The sequence below is a fragment of the Dermacentor silvarum genome, chromosome 8, assembly GCF_013339745.2.
Source record: "Dermacentor silvarum isolate Dsil-2018 chromosome 8, BIME_Dsil_1.4, whole genome shotgun sequence".
Classification (NCBI taxonomy): domain Eukaryota; kingdom Metazoa; phylum Arthropoda; class Arachnida; order Ixodida; family Ixodidae; genus Dermacentor; species Dermacentor silvarum.
This window is the reverse complement of record NC_051161.1, coordinates 53,765,750-53,788,587: the sequence shown is the minus strand read 5'-3', so window position 1 is coordinate 53,788,587 and position 22,838 is coordinate 53,765,750. Positions and strand designations below refer to the sequence as shown.

General features: G+C 44.9%; 1 protein-coding gene and 1 non-coding gene across 2 annotated transcripts in view; one reads left to right on the top strand and one right to left on the bottom strand.

Annotated features, from left to right (window-relative positions):
- LOC119461254 (transcription factor GATA-3-like) overlaps positions 1-5,538 on the bottom strand; it is a 283,079-nt gene extending 277,541 nt beyond the window's left edge. Inside the window, 1 exon segment of the mRNA XM_049672150.1 lies at positions 5,383-5,538. The gene's annotated coding sequence lies outside the window, so the exon portion shown is untranslated.
- A 16,960-nt stretch (positions 5,539-22,498) lies between these two features.
- LOC119462942 (U6 spliceosomal RNA) lies at positions 22,499-22,601 on the top strand. Its single transcript, XR_005194299.1, has one exon. It is a non-coding gene; the product is annotated as a U6 spliceosomal RNA (small nuclear RNA).
- The last annotated feature ends 237 nt before the right edge of the window (positions 22,602-22,838 follow it).

The following is a 22,838-nucleotide window of genomic DNA, read 5'->3' as shown; positions in this document are numbered from 1 at the left end:
TAAAAAAGCTCCGACAATAACGCACATTTCGCAAACGTGCTTAAACAGTCAATCTAGAAAGCTAAATTTAATATCCAACAAAACGGTCCGTTCTGCAGTTTCTGCAATCAAACATAAGTAAATCAATCAAGCCAATCGAATGATGCAAAATAAATTTCGAGGACGCAAACAGAAGGGCATGCTCATTAATACATAAATAGAATATAGCTTTCGTTAAAGAACGTTATTAAGGCTTTTAGAGCAGATCGTCTTAATGAGATGGACTAACTTGAAGCCTTTTGTTAGCAGAGTCCACAACCTCTATCATACTCACAATAAACTGACGTTGATAATTTCGGTGGAGTAACGAATTTCTGGTCAGTGATACGAGCAGTGTTGTTAACTCTTTTTTGGACGAACTCGCTTGGATGGTGGCCCAAAACGCTCCATTTTAGCGAAACCTTTTTAAGTGAAGATTCTGATGACTTGTTCATCAATTTGCCTTTACGTTTTAATTCTTCCTAAACGTATTCCTTATTAATATATTGTACTACAGCTATAAATTACTTCTTGTGATGGCGAGTCAACTGTCGGAATGGGAATGAAGGAGAATAATTACCGATTTTTCTACCAGTCTGTCTGATATCAGGTTTGTGTATTCCCTAGAAAATAAGCATTGATGGACCCAGACGGCTCAATAATACTCCATTCGGTATATGTCTTTGGAAGCAGTGACATACGGAGGCGCATATAACCAAAACCTCTTGAGGAATTTTACTAGGGTATTGTACTGGCTATTTAAGTCACTATAAACAGTCACCAGAAAGTCGCTTTAAAATAAAAAAATTTAATTATGGGGTTTTACGTGCTAAAACCACGATCTGATTATGAGGCACGCCGTATAGTGGGGGACTCCGGAAATTTGGACCACCAGAGGTTCTTTAACGTGCACCTAAATCTAAGTACACGGGTGTTTTCGCATTTCGCCCTCATCGAAATGCAGCCGCCGTGGCCGGGAATCGATCCCGCGACCTTGTGCACAGCAGCCCAACACCATAGCCACTGAGCAACCACGGCGGGTCCAGAAAGTCGCTAAGGCTCAAAAAAGAAAGAGCAAAGTTGTAGTTAACAGGTGACTGAAATCTCATGAAGCTTAGTGACTTTCTCGGTAACTTAGCAACACTGGATGGAAGCAAAGGGAATCGTAGTTTCTTGAATACCCTATATATTGTTCTCGCGGGACGGTGAAACCATCACGCCACTCATGGGCGTCTACTATAGAGGGCGTAGCAGTCGTGATCTTTGAAGTTTCAGTCTCGACATTTTGATCAGAATTCATTACTTCGCAGAAATTACCATCTTCAGCGTTTTGCAAGTACGGAACTGACCATTAACGCTTAGGACGCCGGGCTTTCAATTCTCGCATTAGGATGGACCGTCTGACTCTATCGGTTAAAAAAAGCTAATTCGTATCATTTTTATATTTACGTGTCTAATTATATAACCTGGAGTCATTTCAATAGCTGTTAAAAACAATCCTATGGAAATTGCCTATTCGTCTAATTTCCCTATTATATAAAAAAAAAACGAAAGCGTTTTCTCAAACACCCTGTATATACTCAGACAACACGAGATACCTTCGTTTGCTTGCGTACGTTTGTACCCACACAGTTTGCGACAAGTTTCCTATCGAACGTCAACTAGATATTATTTGTCACGCATCAGACGCAGGATATGCGACACTTGGCGCGTATAAACGCCGTTGTAAAAATTATGCACGTATATTCATTCATATACATTTCAACAGAAACTGTTTTTCTCTCGCATTTTTTTGTAAGGGCGGATACAGCTACAGTTCTCATTTTCGCTTTCTTTTACGAATTTTCACGGTTTTGTCAACGTTTCGTAGACGTTCCGGTCAATTGCCTTTTTAAAATCAAATTTCGACTTTGAAGGCTTTAAAAATAAATTTTGGTTGGGGTTTCTTCTATATTAAATTCAGTTGTTCCCAACCGGCCAGGACTCTGCCGAATGTGTACATTTGATTTTTGTAATCTGCATTTCGCACGTCGGAATCAAAACAAGTGTTGCCTGGGCTTATATCTGGCGTTCTGTCCAGCTCCTGTCTGCAGTAACAATTTCAAGAAAATGAATTCTAGACCTGTATTCACAAAAGAAAACGTTCTATAGTAGAACTGTTTGTAGGAGCATGTAAGTACGTCTGGTCGTGTATGAAGAACCTAAGCTCAGTTAGAAAAAAAAATTGACAACCGACTGCATTCTCACGATGTAATATGACAGGTTTATTCAAATTGACGAGCAAGAAAGCACAGCGTTCAAATGTGCAAAAGTTACAGGTCTATACCCTTATAAAAAAGAAATTCGACAATCTATCATTTTTTTTTTTGTAGACCCAGTAGGCATTTTAATATAGTTGTCTTTTTGCTATGTAAAAACTACACGATACGAAAGCCATTAAAGATTATATTTCTTTGGCTCTCCATAAAATTTCGTTAGATATATATTTGCGGAAAGGCTGTTGTGACGTTAGTAGACAAAAAAATTTGATGTTCCTGACGTCGCTAGTCTATGGACAATATTATTAAGCCTCGTAGGAATACACCCATGGACATTCCACAAATGTCTAATTGAATTGTTATCAGGGAAGGAGACACCATGAGTATTTATAGTGACTTATACAAGGCGATTTGGAATAGAGATGTCTCTTGCAAACCGTATGCCCCGGACTTCAATTCCACAGTGACGACATCGCGGCTAAATTAAAGCAGATACATTTGCGCCGGATGGTGACGAGATGGCGATCGCGATGACACCAAACGCATCGCTCCGTCCGCGCAACATGCATCTTACAAAAAATACTTGTTGACATTCTATAGAAGTACTGTTGAATTTCTTTATTGCTGCATATTCTATAGAAGTATTGAAAAGCCAATAAATTTTGCATCTCACGGCCGTGCCTGCATACGATCCTTGCTCAAGCGATTGTCGACATTACATACAATTTTGTTAAGTTTCTACTACAGCTTTAAATAACTAGTTATCTAGAAAAGTCATTGAAATTTGCATTGCTTCGGTCTGCACCTGTAGATGGCCCTTGATAATATCCTTGTTGACCTTATATATAATTTTTGTTGAGTTTCTACAAGGGCGTTTAATAAGAAGTGTTTAGAAGAGCCATTCAATTTTGCATCCCTTGGGTCCGCGCATGCATTCGTCCCTTACCAAAATACTTGTTAACATTCTATCGAAGTTTGGTTGAGTTTCTACTATAGTGTTAAATAGGTAGATTTGAGAAAAGCCATTGAATTTCGTATCGCTGTTTACGTGCCAAGCATCCTTTTTTATGCTTCACGACGGCCTGCAGGGCGTATTAGCACCACACACTTTAATAGTTTTCACGCTTTGGGGCTTATCTTGATGTTTTCAGCTCTACTATTTGCTCATTATCTTGATTATTTAAATTTATCTTTGATTATTTAAAATTTTGTCTTGCATTTTTGTACCACTGTTCTTTCAGATTTTGTGTTTCTTTTTTCTGTTCTTTGTGTAACACAAGTGCACCAATACTAAGGCGTAAAGCTGTTCTTGGGAAATTTCAGAAAATAAATAAATGAAGTGAAATAAGTGAAATGAAATTTTGTCCCACAACCATAATCGTCATCTATCTTGCCCAGATTTCCTTTCTCTAACGCTGCTCGTCCGGTACTTCCAGGTCACGAACACTCTAACAACAGTTGCACCCTTTGGGGTGCATTTTTGCCACACAACAATAATCGTCGTCTGTCTTGCTTGCGTTTCCTATCTTGAAAACTCTGCACTTGCTACTTTCCTGTTGAGAACGCTGTGTCACGCTGATAACGCTCTTGTCGTTCGTGACCGACAAGTGCGCGGCGCACAGCGTTAAAGAAAGACAAGCGACGAAAGTCAGATGACGATTATTGTTCTGTGGCAAAAATACGCCCCAAAGGGTGCAACTGTTTTTAGAGTGAAGGTCATGCGCGTTATCAGCGTGACATAGCATTCTCGACAGGAAAGTAGCGAGCAAATAGTTTTCGAGAAAGATGATGATTATTGTCATTAGAGGGTGCAAACGTTTTTAAGAGTATATGGAGAAACGGCCGAGATCTAGGAAAAACCTTGCATGCACTATATTGGAGCGTATATTGTATCGTTACGTCGTTTTTTGCCGGGCGTCAGTCACTCAGAAGTAGACTAAGATAATATAGCGATTCTATAAAATTCCTTTTAATTTGGTCCTTCGTCTGTGGTGCAAGCACCTCTTCGCCTATACATTATCACGACGATCGCCCGGTTGTGATGTGATGGATGATAAGAATGGAATTTGAATCCCGGGAAAGAAATTTACGCATTATGCTGGCTTTGTTTGACAAAGTGTTTACACATACGTTGACGTGTTTTTCTCGTGATGTTCTCCGTGCAGTGGTATACTTGAGTTTGTCATGTCCTTTGTCGCTATGTACGTAAATCGCACATATGTTATACGGCATGAACCAAACATAAAAAAAAAGCTCTAAACTATATTTACGTATATACTTGTGAGATGTAACAGTGCAATACAACGTAACCCAGGCGAGAAGCAATACAACCAGTGCGTTCTGTTTTAAGCCGCTTATCCCTCTGTTTTGGGAGACCAGCGTTGACCATATTGCTGTATGGGAAGTTTCTGGAAGTTTTTAGCAAAGACACATGAGGTTGGTGAACTTGTAAACTTGTGGCAAAACAAAGTTTTCAAACCTGACAAATTAATTCGAAAAATGAGCAATATCATACAGTTGTTCTATCGCTTTGTTCAGATCTTGCTTCACGTCCCCATAAACACTTGTACTTCCTAGAAATATAACGTATGCTGAGAAGTACACAGACTTGCGCAAAGACCAGCGTCGTATCACGTGGTGCGTTATCAGAAACGTACACGTAATGTTGTAATCGGCGGCAAAAATATCAAGCAATGACACCTGCATATCGACGTAAGTATATAGCTCTTAAGATTGTGAACGACCAAATGGTGTTATTTATATAAGACGTCCTGCAAGCTTCAAAGAAAACATTCTATTACTGCAAACGCTTGACAAACGCACACGCAGTGTGCGTTATAAAAGAGCACTTTTCTTTCTTATTTATTTTTTTAAATGCGAGAACAGCAGCTAAAGAGCTGAACTATCAGCCAAGTGAACACGCATGTTCATATATGTTCGCGAATTCGCCCACAGGCAGGCGAAAGTAACCCTATACGCATGGTACAGCCCTCCTCCTTTGATATCGGAGTCGGAATTCTAGATAAACAGAAACCTCTTCCACCTCCACGCGTAACCCGCGACGCTCAACCATGCACGCAGGCAGAGAGATTGTGTCTCCACTGACCTTGACCCAGGAGGAGAGATCCAAGGCGCTCACGCGACTTGGCCGTGGGAACAGAGGTTGACTCAGCCTACGGTCATTAACACCACGAGACAGGGCAAATGCAGCCAGAGAAGCAGCTCCGAATGGTGCCCTCTCTATTCGCGTCTCTTTTCTCCCTCCTCAACGTTTACGTGTGTCTTGTTTCTTTTTTTTCTTTTTAAGCACAGGAGTAGGTGGGTGTGGGGGGTATCGTGTTTATCAGGTCTGTTTCTAATCAGCACTGCTGGCGAGAGAACACAGGTCACGACCGCAGTAGCAACGAAACACGGGGCTCCGCGCAGCAAGCGCCGATAGCACCGTCGCTGATGCTTGTCAGCTCCGGCGGCTCCCGCCCGCCCGCCGCTTGGCTTGGCTTGTCTTTGGGCTGGCGTCGAGAGTCGCAGACGGCGATAGCGGCGAAGAGAGCAGACGACGTGCGTACGGCTGGCGCACGGGGAAAGCGGGAGATCGCGCAGCGGCGCTCGGGCGCTGCGGGGGAGCGTCTTTCTCGCGTCAAGACGCGTTTCGCGTCGGTGCCGCTGCGCGGCGCTGCTATCTTAACGCGCTTCGCCATTGGCGCGTTCAAACCCGCCCCCGCTTTAACGTCACGCCCCGCGGGCGTGGCATCTTCTCCCCCCCTCTTTCGCCACTATGCCAGACACAAACATAAACGCTGCGCTGCTGAAAGTTCTCGCGCGACGACTTTCTGCCGGTTTTCTTTTCACTTTGTTTCGTTTCTTTCTTTTCTTTTTTTTCTGTTTGGCTTTCTTTTAGCGAATGCTGCCGTCTCTCTGCATGCGTGTGTGTGTGTTTGCGCATGTATGCCCAGGGAAACGGGAACGGAAAGAGAAGCACAGCGAAGCGGCTTGTATAAGAAGCAGAGAAGAGTTTTCGGCGGCTGCTGCCGGCCGTGCGTTTATAGTCCTTGGTCGTTTTGAGGCTGCCGGTGGGCGGGCGGCGGTGTGGCAATTTATTCGCGCTCGACGGGCATTCTCTCATTATCGTCGACGCGGATCAAAAACAGCCGCGAAAAACTGAGACTCGCCTGAAGAAGCGGAAGAGAAATGCAGAAGGAAATAAATGGAGACGGCCTGCAGACGGAAAACAGAAAAACACGAGGCTTTACGAAGTGAGAAAGAAAAACACAACGCTGTAGAGGCAAATCGAGAACGGCGAAGCAAGCCTTAAGTAACGAAACAAAAGGGGGGAAAAAGGAGTATTAGCGAACCGTGCGAAGGAGAAACGTCATTTCTCGATCTCCCTCTCTCTCTCTTACTCGGTCTTTTGTTTGGCGGAGCTTGACTACAGAACGCTGTGAAGACGAGCAAGTCGAGTGCTGCATTCGCTACAGCCTGTTCCGGATGATGCGTCTCTACTGTTTTTATTTCGAAGCGTGCAATTTCTTGCTCTCCGCTCCTTTGATCAAGTGCTGCGTTACAATGTTTATATGTTTGTCGGGTCTCTGTTGTCCCCACGAACGAGTGTGACGGTGTTTTCCTTGGAGCCTCTTTGCGTGTTTACTTTTGTATATGTAAAACACTCAAGACTCGAACGTGCGCCCTGCCGATACTGCGCGCGCTTCGGTGCTTAGTATACACATGTTGCGGGCGGCGCAAAAAAAGCTGCAATGTTCAAGAGATGGACACGGTCGATGAGTTGACCGAGCGTACGGTCTCTTTGTTCACACAGCGGAAAGATTGGAAAACTTGACCAGAGAGATGTCGGCTATGTTCTGTGACATCGTTATTGTCTAAGCGTGCATACGCGTGTTGACTTTCTTTGTATGTTTGGTATTGATTTTCTGTGTCCATCAAGGCACGAACGCGGCTGTGGAATTCTGTCCCGATTCACTACGTTTCACGTATGCTTCGTCACACAGTCAGGTACTGCGTGTTTTCTATAGAAAACACGTTGTACCATGCGTAAATATCAGCGGAACTGAGATGTGTGCTGCGATTTTCCTTGAACACCGGTTACGTACGCCCTTTTGCAACGCACATATTCATATGTAATCAGTACTTATTGAGTGCTCAAGCGTTTTCAAGGGTCATTTATAGAGAGAAACTATAAATTTGTCTATATTGGTATATAGACTGTACTATTTCGAAACAGCTCTCGTTTCCTTGGAGGAAGAAAGGTTAACTTTATACAGATAGCGCTTAAGAAAACGGAATACGAACACTTGCTTTTGATTTTCGCACCTGCTGACATCGTTAGAACTTGAGAATTGTTCGGAGGGGACATGGGTTGTTTACGGGAAGCAAAGTTCATTTTTCTCTTATAACGTGTTGTTTTTTGAACGGTAAACAAATGTAGCCTCAAGAGAACGATCTCAGAGTACGTCACATGCATGCCAAGCCTCTAGTACGATGATACCGACTGACGACTCATATGCGCATATATTGTGTCACAAAGGTGATCGATTTATTAATGCTTGAGCATTAGCAACTATATATAGTGTCAGAGTGCATGGATAAATGTGTACTTGCACGAAGTATGGAGAGCCAGTCGCGTGGTGTATATATATATATATATATATATATATATATATATATATATATATATATATATATGGTAACTGAATTTCTTCGCATTCAGCGCTAACTCACCACTGAATTATATTGCTTTAAGCTTTCGTTTCAAGCGCCTTCGTTCAAAAACAAAAAGAAGCGCTAACGCTCCACTTAAGGTTATTTAAAAATATTTTCAGTTGAAGCGGTGCCTTGAAATAATGCATCGCTTGTGAAGGTATAGATTGTGAACAATCACAGTATGCAGAATTGCAGTATGTGCTGTACAAGTGTACTTGAATGGACATACAGGCTGCATATGAACGTTCAATTAGGCCATTCGGTATAGGTATATACAAAAATTATCTGAGCTTTGGGTAATTGAATAAAACATCAATAAAAGAACTGAGAACGAGGATAAAGCCCATGCGATATAATTCTACGCATATAATATCGAGAGCGTTGTTAGCCAATCTTGTAATATCACAGAGCCAGCTGCAGCGAATCTTGATCACGTGCGTCATAATAAAGGAAAGCGCTGAGGCTATTGTTATACAATGTTCAAAGTGAATCCGAATGATTTCTTAAACTTAATATTTCCTTTATTCTTTATAGTTTTTCTGTCGACTTCTGGTGGAGTATATACACACGAGGTGATAATTTCAAAGTTTCCCGTAATTAAAAAAAATAAAAAATCGCCTGTGACAGGTAGCATAATTCTTGTCCTTAATTGTTCTATTGAAACACATATTCAACTAATGAACCAAGATTCACTAATTAACTTCTTAATTAATCACTTTACGGCACATATTGCAATTTACTAGTGGTAGCAAGTGAGTTTGCAAGACGAATGACCTTGGAATGAATCTCCAGGATGACACCATGCAGTTTCCAGATATTATTTCCCAAACTGTGAAATAAAATACACGGGCGTTCCAGTTACTTTTGTGCTTCGATGTATAAAAGAGCGTTTTGTTAAACAAGTAGGTGGAATAACACGGCATCCTTACGGCGAGTTTGATGGCTCATATCTCGAAAGTGGTGTCATTCTGAAAATTCATTCCGAGTGGATACACCTTGCAAACTCGCCGGCAACAATTCATAAATTGCAGCATGTGCCATAATGTAATTAACGAAGAAGACAATTAGTGAATTCTGTGAATTAGTTGAATATGTGTTCCCATTTCACGTGCGACTAATGTACGCCTCTCTGAGTAATCCAGTTCAATGACTAAAATTACGTTATCTTTAAAAATACCGGAAAACTTAAAAGACACGACACGATCACCCCGTATATATACATACATATATATATATATATATATATATATATATATAGGACAAATGTGGTCGTTTGCGTGAAATTTGAAGAAGGTAATTCCGTTTCTCAAGGATTATACGCTTTGTTATATCAGTACATTTTTCAAATATCTCAGTACTTCTTGCGCTTATCCTTTCTCGCTGCAATAATCTAAGTCACATATACTGTTGCTTCAGCAAAGCATATATCCTTGCGCCATCTCAACGAAATCGACTGCCTTCGCACGCTTTTTCTTTGCCCGTTGTCGTAGCGCATTCTTTGTTCTCACGCATATATATATATATATGAAGGAAGTAGTTCTTCGGATCCGGTGCTCAATAAATTAGGCAGGACCTTGCCCGTACGTGCACCTGCACTTCTTTATATATATATATATATATATATATATATATATATATATATATATATATATATATATATATATATATATACAGGGTGTTTCAGCGAACACTTTCAAAAATTCTTAAAAGTTGCCTGTGGCAGATAGCCCAATTCTAGTTGATGAGCTGGTCTACTCGAAGAGGCGGACATTACTTGCACAAGAAATTGAAATGCATAATCAAATAATTAACAGAAATTCACTAATTAAGTTTTTAACTAATTGCCTGATGGCCCACATTGCAATTTACAAATTGTAGCCGTGTAGTTCGCAAGGCGGATCCACTTGGAACGAATTCTCGGTATGACACCAGTTTCGAGATATTAATTTCCGAACTTTGCGGAGAAATGCATTGGCGTTCCAGTTAGTTCCTTAACAAAACGTCGTTTTATGCATTGAAGCACAAAATTAACTGGAACGCCAATGCATTTCTCCGCAAAGTTTGGGAATTAATATCTCGAAACTGGTGTCATCCTGAGAATTAATTCTTAGTGAATCAGCCTCGCGAACTCCATGGCTACAAATTGTAAATTGCAATATGGGCCATCAGGTAATTATTTAAAACTTAATTAGTGAATTTTTGTTAATTAGTCGATTATGCATTTCATTTTTTTGCAAGTGATGTCCGCCTCTTGGAGTAGACCAGCTCATTAACTGGAATCGGGCTATCTGCCACAGGCAACCTTAAATAAATTTTGAAAGTGTTCGCTGAAACAAACTGTATATATATATATATATATATATATATATATATATATATATATATTGATCCAACGCGGAAGGCTAGAGCCGTGTGTATAGCAATGCAATCTACAGTGAACAGGCACACGCGTTGTCGCATGCGTTATGGATGCTTCCATCGTAAAGCCGTTCTTCTATAGGTTCCCAGGATATTCTTCAGGCCGACTGTACACGTTTTCAAACGAAACTTTCAGTGCAAACGTTCTCAGTCTTTACTGACCATGGCTGCTGCTGCTGCTGCTGCCTTGCCCAATAGAGCACACGTGGGCTCTATAAAGTTCGTGTTCACGTGCCGGTTTCCATTATAGGCCAAGTGAGGAGGAAAGAACTCGCCGCGTCCTTCCTTTCTCGCTCTCTCTGTCTTTCAGTTTCCTACTCTGTTATATATGAGCAACGCTCCCTCTTCTCCTGCGATCTGTATGCGACGTCTTTTCAATTTAACCAAAGCTCGCGCCACCTAGGTAACGTGTCCTTAATCTGTACAACCTCAGAAAACACGGTTCTACTTCTGCACTCGACTCGGATGGTCCTGTCGCCGACTCGCTCCAGCAGCACCACAACATATTCCCTTTGGCCAAAGACGTAGGAATGAGACGGGCGAACTATAGTAAACATTACCGCTGTCTTTCGCGTCTTATATACACCCCTTCTCCATACTCTGCACACGCCTCTGCTTAAGCAACTCTCCTCACCATTATATCATCGACAAACATCGTCTTTAGTCGCTGAGCCGTGGTTCTTACAAAGGGTTGCATAAAATAGTGCCCCTTCCTTTCCAATATTTCCCTCTCTATCTATCTATCTATCTATCTATCTATCTATCTATCTATCTATCTATCTATCTATCTATCTATCTATCTATCTATCTATCTATCTATCTATCTATCTATCTATCTATCTATCTATCTATCTATCTATCTATCTCTCTCTCTCGTCTTTGTCCTTGCGTCGTCACTGCGTCCACGTCTCACACTGTGCGTGCGCATGAGCTGCAGTGGTGTTTGCATTTCTGCACACCTTCTTAGCGGTGTAGTGCATAATAAACCTTGCATGACAATAACGTTGTGATCCGAGTGGTAGCGTAAACATTTCATGAGATTACACGTTGCATGGGAGGACAATAAAGACAATCAAGACAATCGTAGGCATCATCATATTTAGTTGTGTAGTATCGAATGAACCGCTTCGCGAAAGCTTCACTTCACATTAGATTCCAGTATGTTTGTTGGTCCAGCATAATTTTCAGAGAGAGAGAAAAAAAAAGGGGGGGGGGGGGAGGAAAGACAGGGAGGTTAGCCAATACATGTATAAGTATACCGACTGGCTACGTGTAGTACGTACTGCGTAGAATGGTTCAGGACACCATGCTGAGAAGCTCGATTCAAATGCATTCAAATTCTTTTCCAGCACGCGCCCTCACTCCCCAGCCATGTCCGAGCACGCCTGACAACTATAGGCGCGCGGTGCTATGCGTATGCGGTGTGCAGCGCTGTCTGCACCTCCTTTAGTGTTAATATTCCCGAAGTTGATCTAGATCGCGCGCGCGTACGTGCATACGCACGAACATACGCACACACAGACACAAACACACAGCAGGGTGCTCGTATACACTCGCTCGAGCTCGTGACCCAGGTTCGTGCGCCAACTATATGGGCTCACCCGGCCGCACGCGTCATGCATACGCGGACACACACACACACGCACTCGAAAAGCTGTTCGGAGCTGTCCGTTCTCGGCGGGCTGCCCCACAAAAAAAAAAAAAAAAAAGAAAAAAAGTAATAAAGGAAAGAAAGAAAAACAGTGAAAAACGCGCCCTGCCGACGCGTACGAGGGCAGCGCGCGCGTGGAGCTCGCCGCTGAAGCGGCGACGCGGGCACGCAGGGCTAGCGTTCGTGGGGCGGGCGCGACGCGCGAGAGCCGATAAGGCGATCATTTATCACCTCGCCCCGAGGCATGGCTTGCCTGATAAGAGGCGCGGGGTGGCTCTCCTCAGGCTGCCTCTTTCCCCTCCCTCACTCCTTTGAGCGGGCACGCACGCACGCGGAAACGCCTTTTTGTGTGCAGCGGAGAGAGAGCGGCACCTCTGATATACGTTTGCCATCTTCCTTTCCTTCCTTAGTTTGTCTATCTATCTATACTTCGTATACGCGCTATAGCGGCTTGGTTATATATACGCAACTGCCGTTGTTTAACCCTGGCTTACCTCTCACTGTTTCTACCTTTCTTTCCTTCTGTCTTTCTTTCTTTCTTTCTTTTATCTATATAGTTGCGTGCCATGGATTGCATTTGCGTGCGAGAGAGGAGCCTACTGCAGCAGGCATTGTTGTGCTACAGCCACACGGTGGTGCATTGTCCGTTGAGCGTGAGCCGTGCATCCTCCCGCGTGAGTTCTTGTCTAAATATTTTCTCTGCCGAAGCTGTTTAACCTTCGCGAGGCGCTGCTCTTTAGCGAACGGTTACGAAAGATGAGATATACTGCATGGGACGCGCAAGCCGCCCAACGGAACTGAAGATGTGTGTGTGTTGCTGCGTCTCTTATACACATGTGAAGGCGTGTTTCTAAGAGCTGTATAACGTCGTTCTGCTACAGTTTCCTGGAAGCTGATGCAGAAGGCGTCAGATGTATACACGTAAACACAATGCGCGTGTGCTGATGAGCATTTCGAGATTATGGTTACGTTGGGGAGAATTGCGCAACGAAGAGTCTGTGATAGACTGCCTATTGCTTCTGATGAGCTATAACGAGCACTATAAACAAAACCGCACGTTATTGTTTTTTGAAGTTGAAGCCATTTGTATTTTTGTTTCTACCAATGTTGCGGTTAACTTCTCAAGGTTAAAATCCGGATGCTATAGGCGTGAATAAAGCAGGCAGTTGCTTTCTCTTGGCTCATTTCACGCCCCGCAACGTTGCCCATGCTTTTAATGCGATAGTGTTATACAGATGAAGACGGGTCCTCGGGAGTTTAACCTTAGTTTGTAACATCACCTGATCCCGGAGGCAGAGTAAGAACCTTAGCTGGGCCTGCTCCTGCGTCTCATCCCGGTAACGGTGTATGTATGTGCTCTTGAGCCTGATCAGTGTATACCTTTATGCGGGACACATTCGCGTATATATGGACATAAGGACGCTGTCTATTGGTTTAGTCTGTATTAAGCTGAAGACAGCATGTGTCCTGCGTCTGTATGAACTGTGTACACAGCGTCTATATAGTGCACATGTTGGACTGATCACTATATAACATGCACTCTAGTTTTGCATCGCCACCTAACTTTCCCTATTTCCTTTCCGTCTCTCTCCTAACCCTTTACCCCAGTTGTGGTGTAGCAGGCCAGAGACAACCTTTGCAGGCAGCCCTCTCCACCTTTACTATCATCACTTTTTTTTATCTCTCTTTAGCTTGGCCGATCCTGATATTAGTACATCATGTGTATCCTCGCAGACAGTTTTAATGTGATAGCATTAAACAGACCAAGGCTTGCCCTTAATCGGCGATGTAGTGACGTATGTCTTCGGCGGAGCGACTGGTAGCGTGACAGCGATGAACGAGGAATAGCGGAGTGGTGTTACGTAGAGAGGCACGTGACAGGAGCCGTGACGCCGGTTGCGCGGGTATGCGGTGGACGCGCTTGCAGGGCCTAGGTTTCGGAAGGCTCTATCCCACGCAGGTCTGCAGTATGGAGGTGATTGACTTAAACTATATAGTTGTGGTTCGCATATGCATATGCATGCGGATCCATGGTCATATAGCAATGACGTGTAGTGAGTTCCATATAGCGAAAGCTGCATCTTATGTTGCGTGGCAGTAGCTGTGGCATATATACACCGTGTTTATTGTAGCTATATGATGTCAGTATGAGTTTGTTAGTGATTCGTAAATGCTTTTGGACGCCACACGAAGGGCAAACATTGCTCGTGTCGTCTGCTTTTGCGAACTTCTCATTACCTTTTCCAAAAAGTGTGAGCGCAGTTTGATTATTATTACAGTTTCATTATTGCGGCTTCAAGCCGAATCTTATACGTTCACACAACAACCTGAGGATCTGCCTATCGACCTTATGCAAGAATGGACGAGGGGCAAAGAGAGGGAGGGGAAGGTGGGGAGAGGGAGAGCTTCCGCGAAATGCTGTAGGAAACAGCATACAAGAGCGCGCGGTCTTTTTTTTTTTTTTTTTCTGATCAAGGAACCGAAGTCGTGCTGGGGTATATTGCCTCCCGCAAGAGGAAATACATTTTGCGCGCGCAGACACGGATGCGTTCCCTCAGAAAGACCATACGAATGGCAACGGGCTGTTTCTTCTTGTTCCTCTAAGAGCTACCATTAGCCACGCCGGACTTCATCTGCATGCATCGTAACTCTTATTACCCGGGTCTTCTTGTCTCAAAAAGGAGACAGAAAAAGAAGAAAAGAACTCAAACACAAATGGCTTATGGAACGACTCATAGGGCCGCAGCGTTCAGAAACGGGTGTGTGTCGGTTCCGTTCCGTACCGTGGGCCTCCCCACGCCAGTTTTCAAACAAGTTGCGCCCGGCCATACGCGCCAACAGCGACACGCTTGCCTGGTCTCAGCTCCGAGGCCTACGCGTTTTCGTCGCTCTTCGCGCAACACCGCCGCCGCCGATGACGGCAACGACGCGGGGGTGGCGAGAAGGTCCAATCAAAACACTTGACTGACCCCCAAAATCGCTTTCCGTGACCGTCCGGCCGTCCAATGGCGGACGAGCGCCGTCTTCCTTCCTGCGGACCAATCGCGTTGCGCCGTCCTTACACAATGGGGCGACCGGCCGCTCGCGTGTTTCGACGTCGTTAGCGTTGCGGAGTCGTGCAATTGAAAAGCTGTCCCGCAGATATACGGACAATAAGAAAAAAACAAAAATGAAATGGTACATATGCGAGGCTGGGGAATAATATGGTCTCTATGCGAGTATGTGAGTGTATGTTGTTCGGCCCGGTGTTTCCCCCTTAGTTGGCATCCGAGCAGCGTTAGCTGTATGAATAGTGGGGGGCGCATACTATAGTATGTATAATGTGCCGTGCGTAGTATACGTGTACTATAGGCACCGTCCATACATGCATACGCATCCGGTGTAGCGAGAGTTATTTGAGTTCAACGTGGACCCATGTACGCGCTGAGCATGTGCTCGCTGGCCCGTGAAGCACTCGCCGGTTTCTGTATTCGTAAATTTCTTTCGAAAGAAATCCGCGCTTAATGGAGACCGGCTATATCGCACTGCCATCTTTCTCCTCCGACTGCCATTACCTCACCGTCGTATCGTCTTATGTAGAACTTGCCCCCCCCCCCCCCCCCCCCCTCAATTTTCGACGTATCACGGGCAGGTAGTGTTTAGTTCGACGCGACAATAGCGAAGTTGCAAGCGTAAAATAATCTTAAAACGCCAAACGCGGTGACTCCGCGTCGCTATACGGAAGACGAGTGATCCTTGTTACGTGTACGCATACATCCGGGGCTGTATAACAAGATCACCGAGGCGAGTCTGTTCATGACTGTACTTCTGCGCATGCGTATATGCGTTCGTAATTTGTACATGCTCATAAACGAAGCTCCGCGACATCGACGTCAAGCGCGCCTGCAAGTTCCGTTTATCGATCTGTTGTTTCTGTAGAAAGACCGATATCATTAGGGAAGGATATCGACAGTGAGCTAGGCTTCCACGCGTTAATATATATACCCTGAGCACGTTTGAAGGGATATTGATTTCATCTTCTACGCGGACCGTTTCTCAAAAAAAAAAAAAAAAAAGCTTCACACTGTCCAAGCAGTTCTGCCTTACTGAAGCTATGAAACTTTGGATTCGTGAAACATGCAGGACTGCGTGCCTAGCTCTTTCGATGCCTGGATTTAAAAGGAACAATGTGGTTGGCAGGCTTGAAGCAGCCTGTATTCTTTATATTTTGTTATTGGCATGAATAAATAAGTGGATGTTAATTGGCAATAACAGATGGTGTCGACTATACTGTGGTTCACATGATAAACATGAAAATGTGTCATGTGAGTGAGACAACTTTAATGAATATCCTGCAAATTGATGGCCTTGGTCTAGGACTCGCCGGGGGAAGCAGAGAGTCAGCAGCTCCAGTCTCTCGGTAGCTTCCCGAGCTTGCTGGATGGCCCAAAGTTGGCCCTGGAGATCTGAGCTAGTCAGTGCGGCTCTCCACCGCGCCCTGACTTCATCCGGGAGGATTGCAATTCTCCTCTGAACTATTTCGCAATCCCAGAGTACATGTACTACACGGTGGCTCCTCTATCATCACATAATTTACATTTGGCCTCAGGGTATAAGTCAGAAAACGTGCGGTTAAGATGTACCGGGTTCGTGTAAGTTCTGCTATGAAGGCACCTCCAGTCAACCGCCCGGGACCTGTCCAATTTTGGGCTAGGAGGTGGATAGATACACCTCGACTTTCTATAGAATTGGGTAATGTCACTGAATGAGAAAGGTCTAGCCCTATCCATCCGTCCCATCTCCACCTCGGCCAGCCCCCCCCCCCCCCCCCCCCGTCCCCCTAATCGTGCGCGGTTAATGAGCCTTCGCGCAACACGATGGACAGACTCGTTAAGGTTGGGGGTGGCGGTGGATTCGCACTCTGTATGAGCCACCCAATTTCACAGAGGTAAAAAAGACTCATTATAAATGGACATCAGTACAAAACCTCGAAGTAGGCAATGCAGTTAGTAATTTGGTTGTCTATTAATAATAAATGAAAATAAATAAAGGAAAAGGAAGGGAAGGAAATTACTCCTGACTGCTCTGTAACTGTATAACGCAGCGTGCTTCTTACGTCAGGGTACGCACCTGCGGCAAGACCTTCGATTCATCCATGGTGTGTGAGCCGTACTCAGTTGACCCTCACAATCGCAGGAATTCAGGAAAAGTCGGACTTACGCAATGAAGCAACTTTGTTTACTCCTCTTGCACAAGAAATACAGCGACTGCACACACGTCTGTACTGATGGCTCAACTATACACCAACCAGTTCCGGTGGTGCTGTAGTTATCCCAATAATGGGAATGACTCAATGGTTCAAGGCTACCCATATCATTACGTCTACAGGTGCAGAGCTCGCGGCTCTCCGCCGTGCACTTCATGTTACAAATACAGTGAGTCCTGCAAAACGGGAAGTCGTCTGCGATTCAAGGCCGGCCTTACGATGTGTACAGTCGTTTCTCCGACATGGAACTCACGATCAGCTGACGTGCGAAGTCGTGGAAGTTATCCATTCCTTGAGTGGAAAAGGCCATGATATCTATTTTCAGTGGATACCAGGCCATTGCGGTATCACTGGAAGTGATGACGCAGATAAGGCAGCTCGGACGTCAAACCAAGAAGACCGCCGCGTCCCTATTCCTCTCTCAAGGACCAACGCTGCGAGACAGCTTCACATTATAGCACGCACACTCTCGTTAGCTCAGAGGAATGCTGCACATACAAGGCGCACCAGACTACACAGACTAAACTCTTCGCTGCCACTCGGACCTCCAGCCGGACTGCGCCGACGCGAGGCGTCTCTTCTGTGTCGGTTGTGGTTGGGAGTTGCCTTTACGAAAGCTTATTCTGCACTAATTGTAATGGCTGACAGTTCTGCATGCGATGTCTGCGGATGCGAGGAGAACATTGACCACTTATTGTGCCGCGGTCCTCAATTTGAAGCAGAAAGACAATCTATGTTCAACGCATTCAGGAAACTAGACGAGCGTCCTCTGAGTGAAGAGACTGTACTAGAACGCCGTCCGCACCGATCATCGGCTCAGAATGAATCGAAGGCACTTCTGTGCTTTCTGCGAGCGTCTGGTTTGTATACGAGCGCCTTTGACTCTGTATATAGTACGGTCCGTGCACGGCCTCATACACCTCTTTCTCTCTCTCTATCTCTCTCCCTTCTTTTGTCTTCTCCTTCTGCTGACACGTACCTGACTGGTGGTCGGCAGTAAGGGAAGGGGGTTAGATGAGCAAAAGGAGAGTGAGAGAGGATATCAGAGAGGGCAGACACATTGAATTAGAACTTAGAAAGGCCACAATCACTGTAGGTGCACTACAAATATACAAAATGTTACAATAAAGAAATATCGACGTAAATCACGGTTTCAGAACGAAAATGCATAGTGACATACACGCATACATTGTATAAACATGCAATGTATTTTTCACAGGGCTAAAATCTACCTGCACTTATATACAGGGTGTCCCAGCTAATCTTAGCCGACCTCTTCAACGAAAAAAAAAAAAAAAAAAAGAGAGAGAAAGGAAAAGATTTGGGAAACACGGTGCAAGATACAATTATAAGACCTACGGTGTTCGGTCGCCAGACCTCTGGCGACCGAACAGTGTAAAGAAAACAGTATACAGCATTCAAATAATGTTTACCTTATCACAAATGAATGTGTTGTATGAATATAACCATTGTTTCTGCGCACTAGCAGATTCTTATCGCATGGGACGTTTTCGTGTCGCCTGTCTGTTGCCGTCTGTCGGTCGTCTGTCTGTGCTTCGTCTGTCGTCAGTGGTCGTGTCGTCTGTCGCAGCTATCTTCATGTTTAATTTCCACAAAAAGAAGCCAAACCAAACTTTCTTTCTCCCAATCAAAGATTCGATATTATGCATTAAAGGGCAACTCCGGCGATTTTTTGACCATGTCGAGCTAATAAAATATTTAGGTTCCCGAGACCCTCCTGTGACGCACCTGATAGCAGAATTGTTCCGCAAATTCGAAAATAATTTTAAATAAGCAAAAAAGCGCAAAAACGAAACCGAAACCTGAGCAAGCAGCCGAGCCAACCTCTGCGTGTGACGTCACGAATGTATCCCCGGCGGTGAAGGCGCGCAATGCATGCCGGTCTCGCCCGCGGGGTGAACGAAACCGGCGAAGAGCAGACGCTCAGCTTATTCGTGACCGCGCCGGACCTTCGGGTGACATTGCATGTAAGCTGCACCACCTATTCGGATCTGTCAAACAGTGGCAGTTATGATTCAGAAGAATTCAATAGCCACGAATCGCCGTCCTCCACCACTAGAGCCAGCACCCATGCGCAACATATCGCGCTGCGACATGAAGACCAAGGGTAGCTCTAACCACTGATATACGTGCTGCTTGCTATTTTAGGTGTTTTACTCCTCTCAGGCAACCGCTTCGCATGCTCACTGTAAGATGTGGAGCACGACTTTCCGCATTTGTATCCCACAAGAACGCCGCTGACAGTCCAAAGCACCGACCGGTGCATTTCTTTACATCGGCAGGTACAGCGACCACTCGTACGTCGTTCGCTTGAGATAGCCGCTCATCGGTGACATCAATTAATGTCAGAACATATCAAAACACGTCGATTTTGTGCATGTAAGCACCGTTACATCACTCTGAATCGCGCTGATACCACGCACCTTCGAAACAGCGAGCGGGAGACCGTATAGTAGGGAAGCGTTGTGCAGCCTGCTTATTTATTCTTCGTATTCTCTTCATGCACACAATTAGTGTTCCGTAAAGTAGACATAGATTAGGACATTGCGCGTATGATCGTTCATTTAGAGAATGTACAGTTTTCTCGCGGAAACGCCGATGTAATGAAGTATGACATCGTTGGCAGCTGAACGAGACGGTTGTTTACGCATATGCTGTATCGAAGGGGCCTCCGCTTGCTGCCCATTTGGGATACGAGGCAAACAGTGCACCTCGTAAGCTAAATAATGTCAGCATAACAATGGGTAATAATACACCCATGGATTTGCGTAGTCACATTTTATTTAGGGAAGCGCCGGCGAGTGCGACTGGCCGCATTCGAGAACGGCAACGTATACGGATATTGATTGCGCGTCGTGTTGTCGCTTTTAGCTTTCTGCGTGTGCACTGTACGAAATGAGGAATGGCTTATTTCAAATCCGTATAGTCAAAACTGAGCTACAGCAGCAGCTTTCCTCATCCTAATAGCTTAATTAGCTTCATATCAGTGGGTCTGGTCCGCCAGCAGCAGACGCACGAACTTGGCCACTGTGACAGGCTTAACCTCGGTTGAACGCGATCGGCATCGGCTCAAACTGTGTTTGCGGATGGCGAGGGCTGAAGTTCGTGCAGCCAACAACGCAACACCGCTTGCCACCCCGCATCACTTGCCCGTCCACAGGGAATGCAACTTCTCGCGACAGCAACATCTCACGCCAAGCACTAGCTCACGATCGTCGACTCCTGCACGCTCTCGTCGCTGTCGTCTGCATGATCCCGGCATGCTCTGCGTGGACCATTCCTGACGTCATACACAATGTGGCCTATAACTGAGGAGGGGGTAAGGTAGGGTGCTCGAGGCAATAAACTAAATTCATTTGTAAAAAATCTGTGCAACTCTCAAGCCTGCTTTTTTTAGGACATGACGGAGGTATTCGGAGGAACAGACCCAGCGAATTTCATCGACATGCGTTGACATCGAAAAATCGCCGGAGTTGCCCTTTAAGGTCGATGGTGTTAGCCGTGGGATAAACCAAGTGCCATTTATATTCCCATAAAGGTATTTAAATGTTAAGCGTGAAATCAAGAGTAGGCATCGAAAGCCGTCTAATTTGTTGGTTATTCTTTAATAATTATACATGATACTGATTCTGTCGCACTGTATTGCGCCTTAAAAGCATACCAAGGTGATGGTTGACGTTTTTGTTCAGCAGCACTTCAATACTGCTTTGAAATCCGTTTAAAGAGGCGGCTCCACATTTTTATTTTGGCTATAGATCGGTGGTACAATTTCTTTTGCATTGGGCGATTTTTTTCTGTTCTTAATTACTGAAATATACACAACCGTTTGGCGGCTTTATTAAAACAGGCAACGTATATGTAGCTTATGGTTTTTGTGCTACTTCTCAAAAAGTTGTCGCAGTTTCACCTGAAAGGCGAAGCATCAATTTTGATAGCAAATTTGTAGAGAGCTATACGAAGTAATGATAGTAGCTTTATCAGCTGTATAAACTTGGACATGCAGCAGCACCGGCAACACGCAGAACTGTTGTCGACGCCGTCGGCGTTTTGCCCGCGTTCGCACAAAATGCGTGCGGCGTTGGTGACTGTTGCCGGAGCCTCTGATATAAATAGGCACTTGGTGCCGCAGCTAAACGTCACCTCCCTTCCCTCCCCCTCCCCCCCACGGCCTTTCGCGCGTCGGAAGAAGGCACGTTTGCTCTACATATATGGTGATTGTAAAGGAGGAAAGAGAGCCTACTTCTGCAGCCCTTAAGGGAGCATGGCGCAGAACGCGCGTTTGTTCTCCGCCGTGGGTTCACTCCCCGTGAAAGCGCGCGTCCCTCGCGCCCTTTCACTCGCACATACAGCGTTTGGCGGCGCGCGGCGACATTGGCGCTGAGCCGTGCTCCCTCAAGGGCTGCAGAAGATAGCGCCAACCTTTCCCTTTCCCTCAAGAACCACTTATCATCGCGCGGCGACGATTTCATCTCCATTGACGTCATACGGAACCTCACGGCGACGACGACGGCGACGACGGCGACGCAGACGGCAGAAATCTGCTTTGGAGTGTCCATAGAATTGCTATCGCAATAAAAGAACTGAACGTGACGATTTCGCTAACAGGTGACTACAAATACACTTTCTATGACGGAATAGCGGTCCCATACGACCTGTAGCATTCGCGGAGTTGACGTCAGCTGTGCCTTGTCCCGGAAGTACTGTTACGTGTAACTGAGGCCCAAGGCTATTTACGCTTTATTCACAGGGAAGATAACGGAGGCCAAAATGGCGACGCTATAGCAAGCGGTAACCCGTCGTCTTTCTTCTCCTCAGTGTAGCCACACTGTGGCGGCGGCTGTTCCGTACCAATACCATTGTCAGCGTCTTTTTCGAGTACACATTGTCACATACACACACAAAAAAGTATGCTTTGTAGCTTTCAAAATTTATGTGTGCCTAATAGCTGTTATGTAGCCTAAAAGGCATACGCCGAAAACAAAGTACTTAGTGGCAGCAGCGAAGTGCTAGTGCTTCTTGCATTTCCAGAGCAGATAATTTGGAGAGATTGTTGAGAAAACATGAGTAAGTGTGGTGGTTGTGCAAAGTAGCATAAAGGTAGTTGCTAACTTCCTCTACGGACATTATAGACATAAGTATCTCACAAACTCCGTCACGTTATATTGCATTATAGTACTTCCAAAGTACATATACTAAAATTGGAACGATACAGAGAAGATTAGCATGGCCCCTGCGCAAGGATGACACGCAAAATCGTGAAGCGTTCCACATTTTTAGTGTACAAACTAATGTGTACCTCCCCACCCCTCACCATGACGCTTAAATGAGTATCTTAAAATTTGCAACTTTTAATGTAAGAGGCTTTAGGGAGAAAAAAAAGCAGGAATTGATTCTCAGTTTCGCGAGACACCTCGGCTTGGACGTCCTGTTCATTCAGGAAACCAATTTCAGAACTCCTTTGGAGGTTACTAATTTTCAGCAAGATTTTAACGTTACTGCCTTCTTTTCGTTA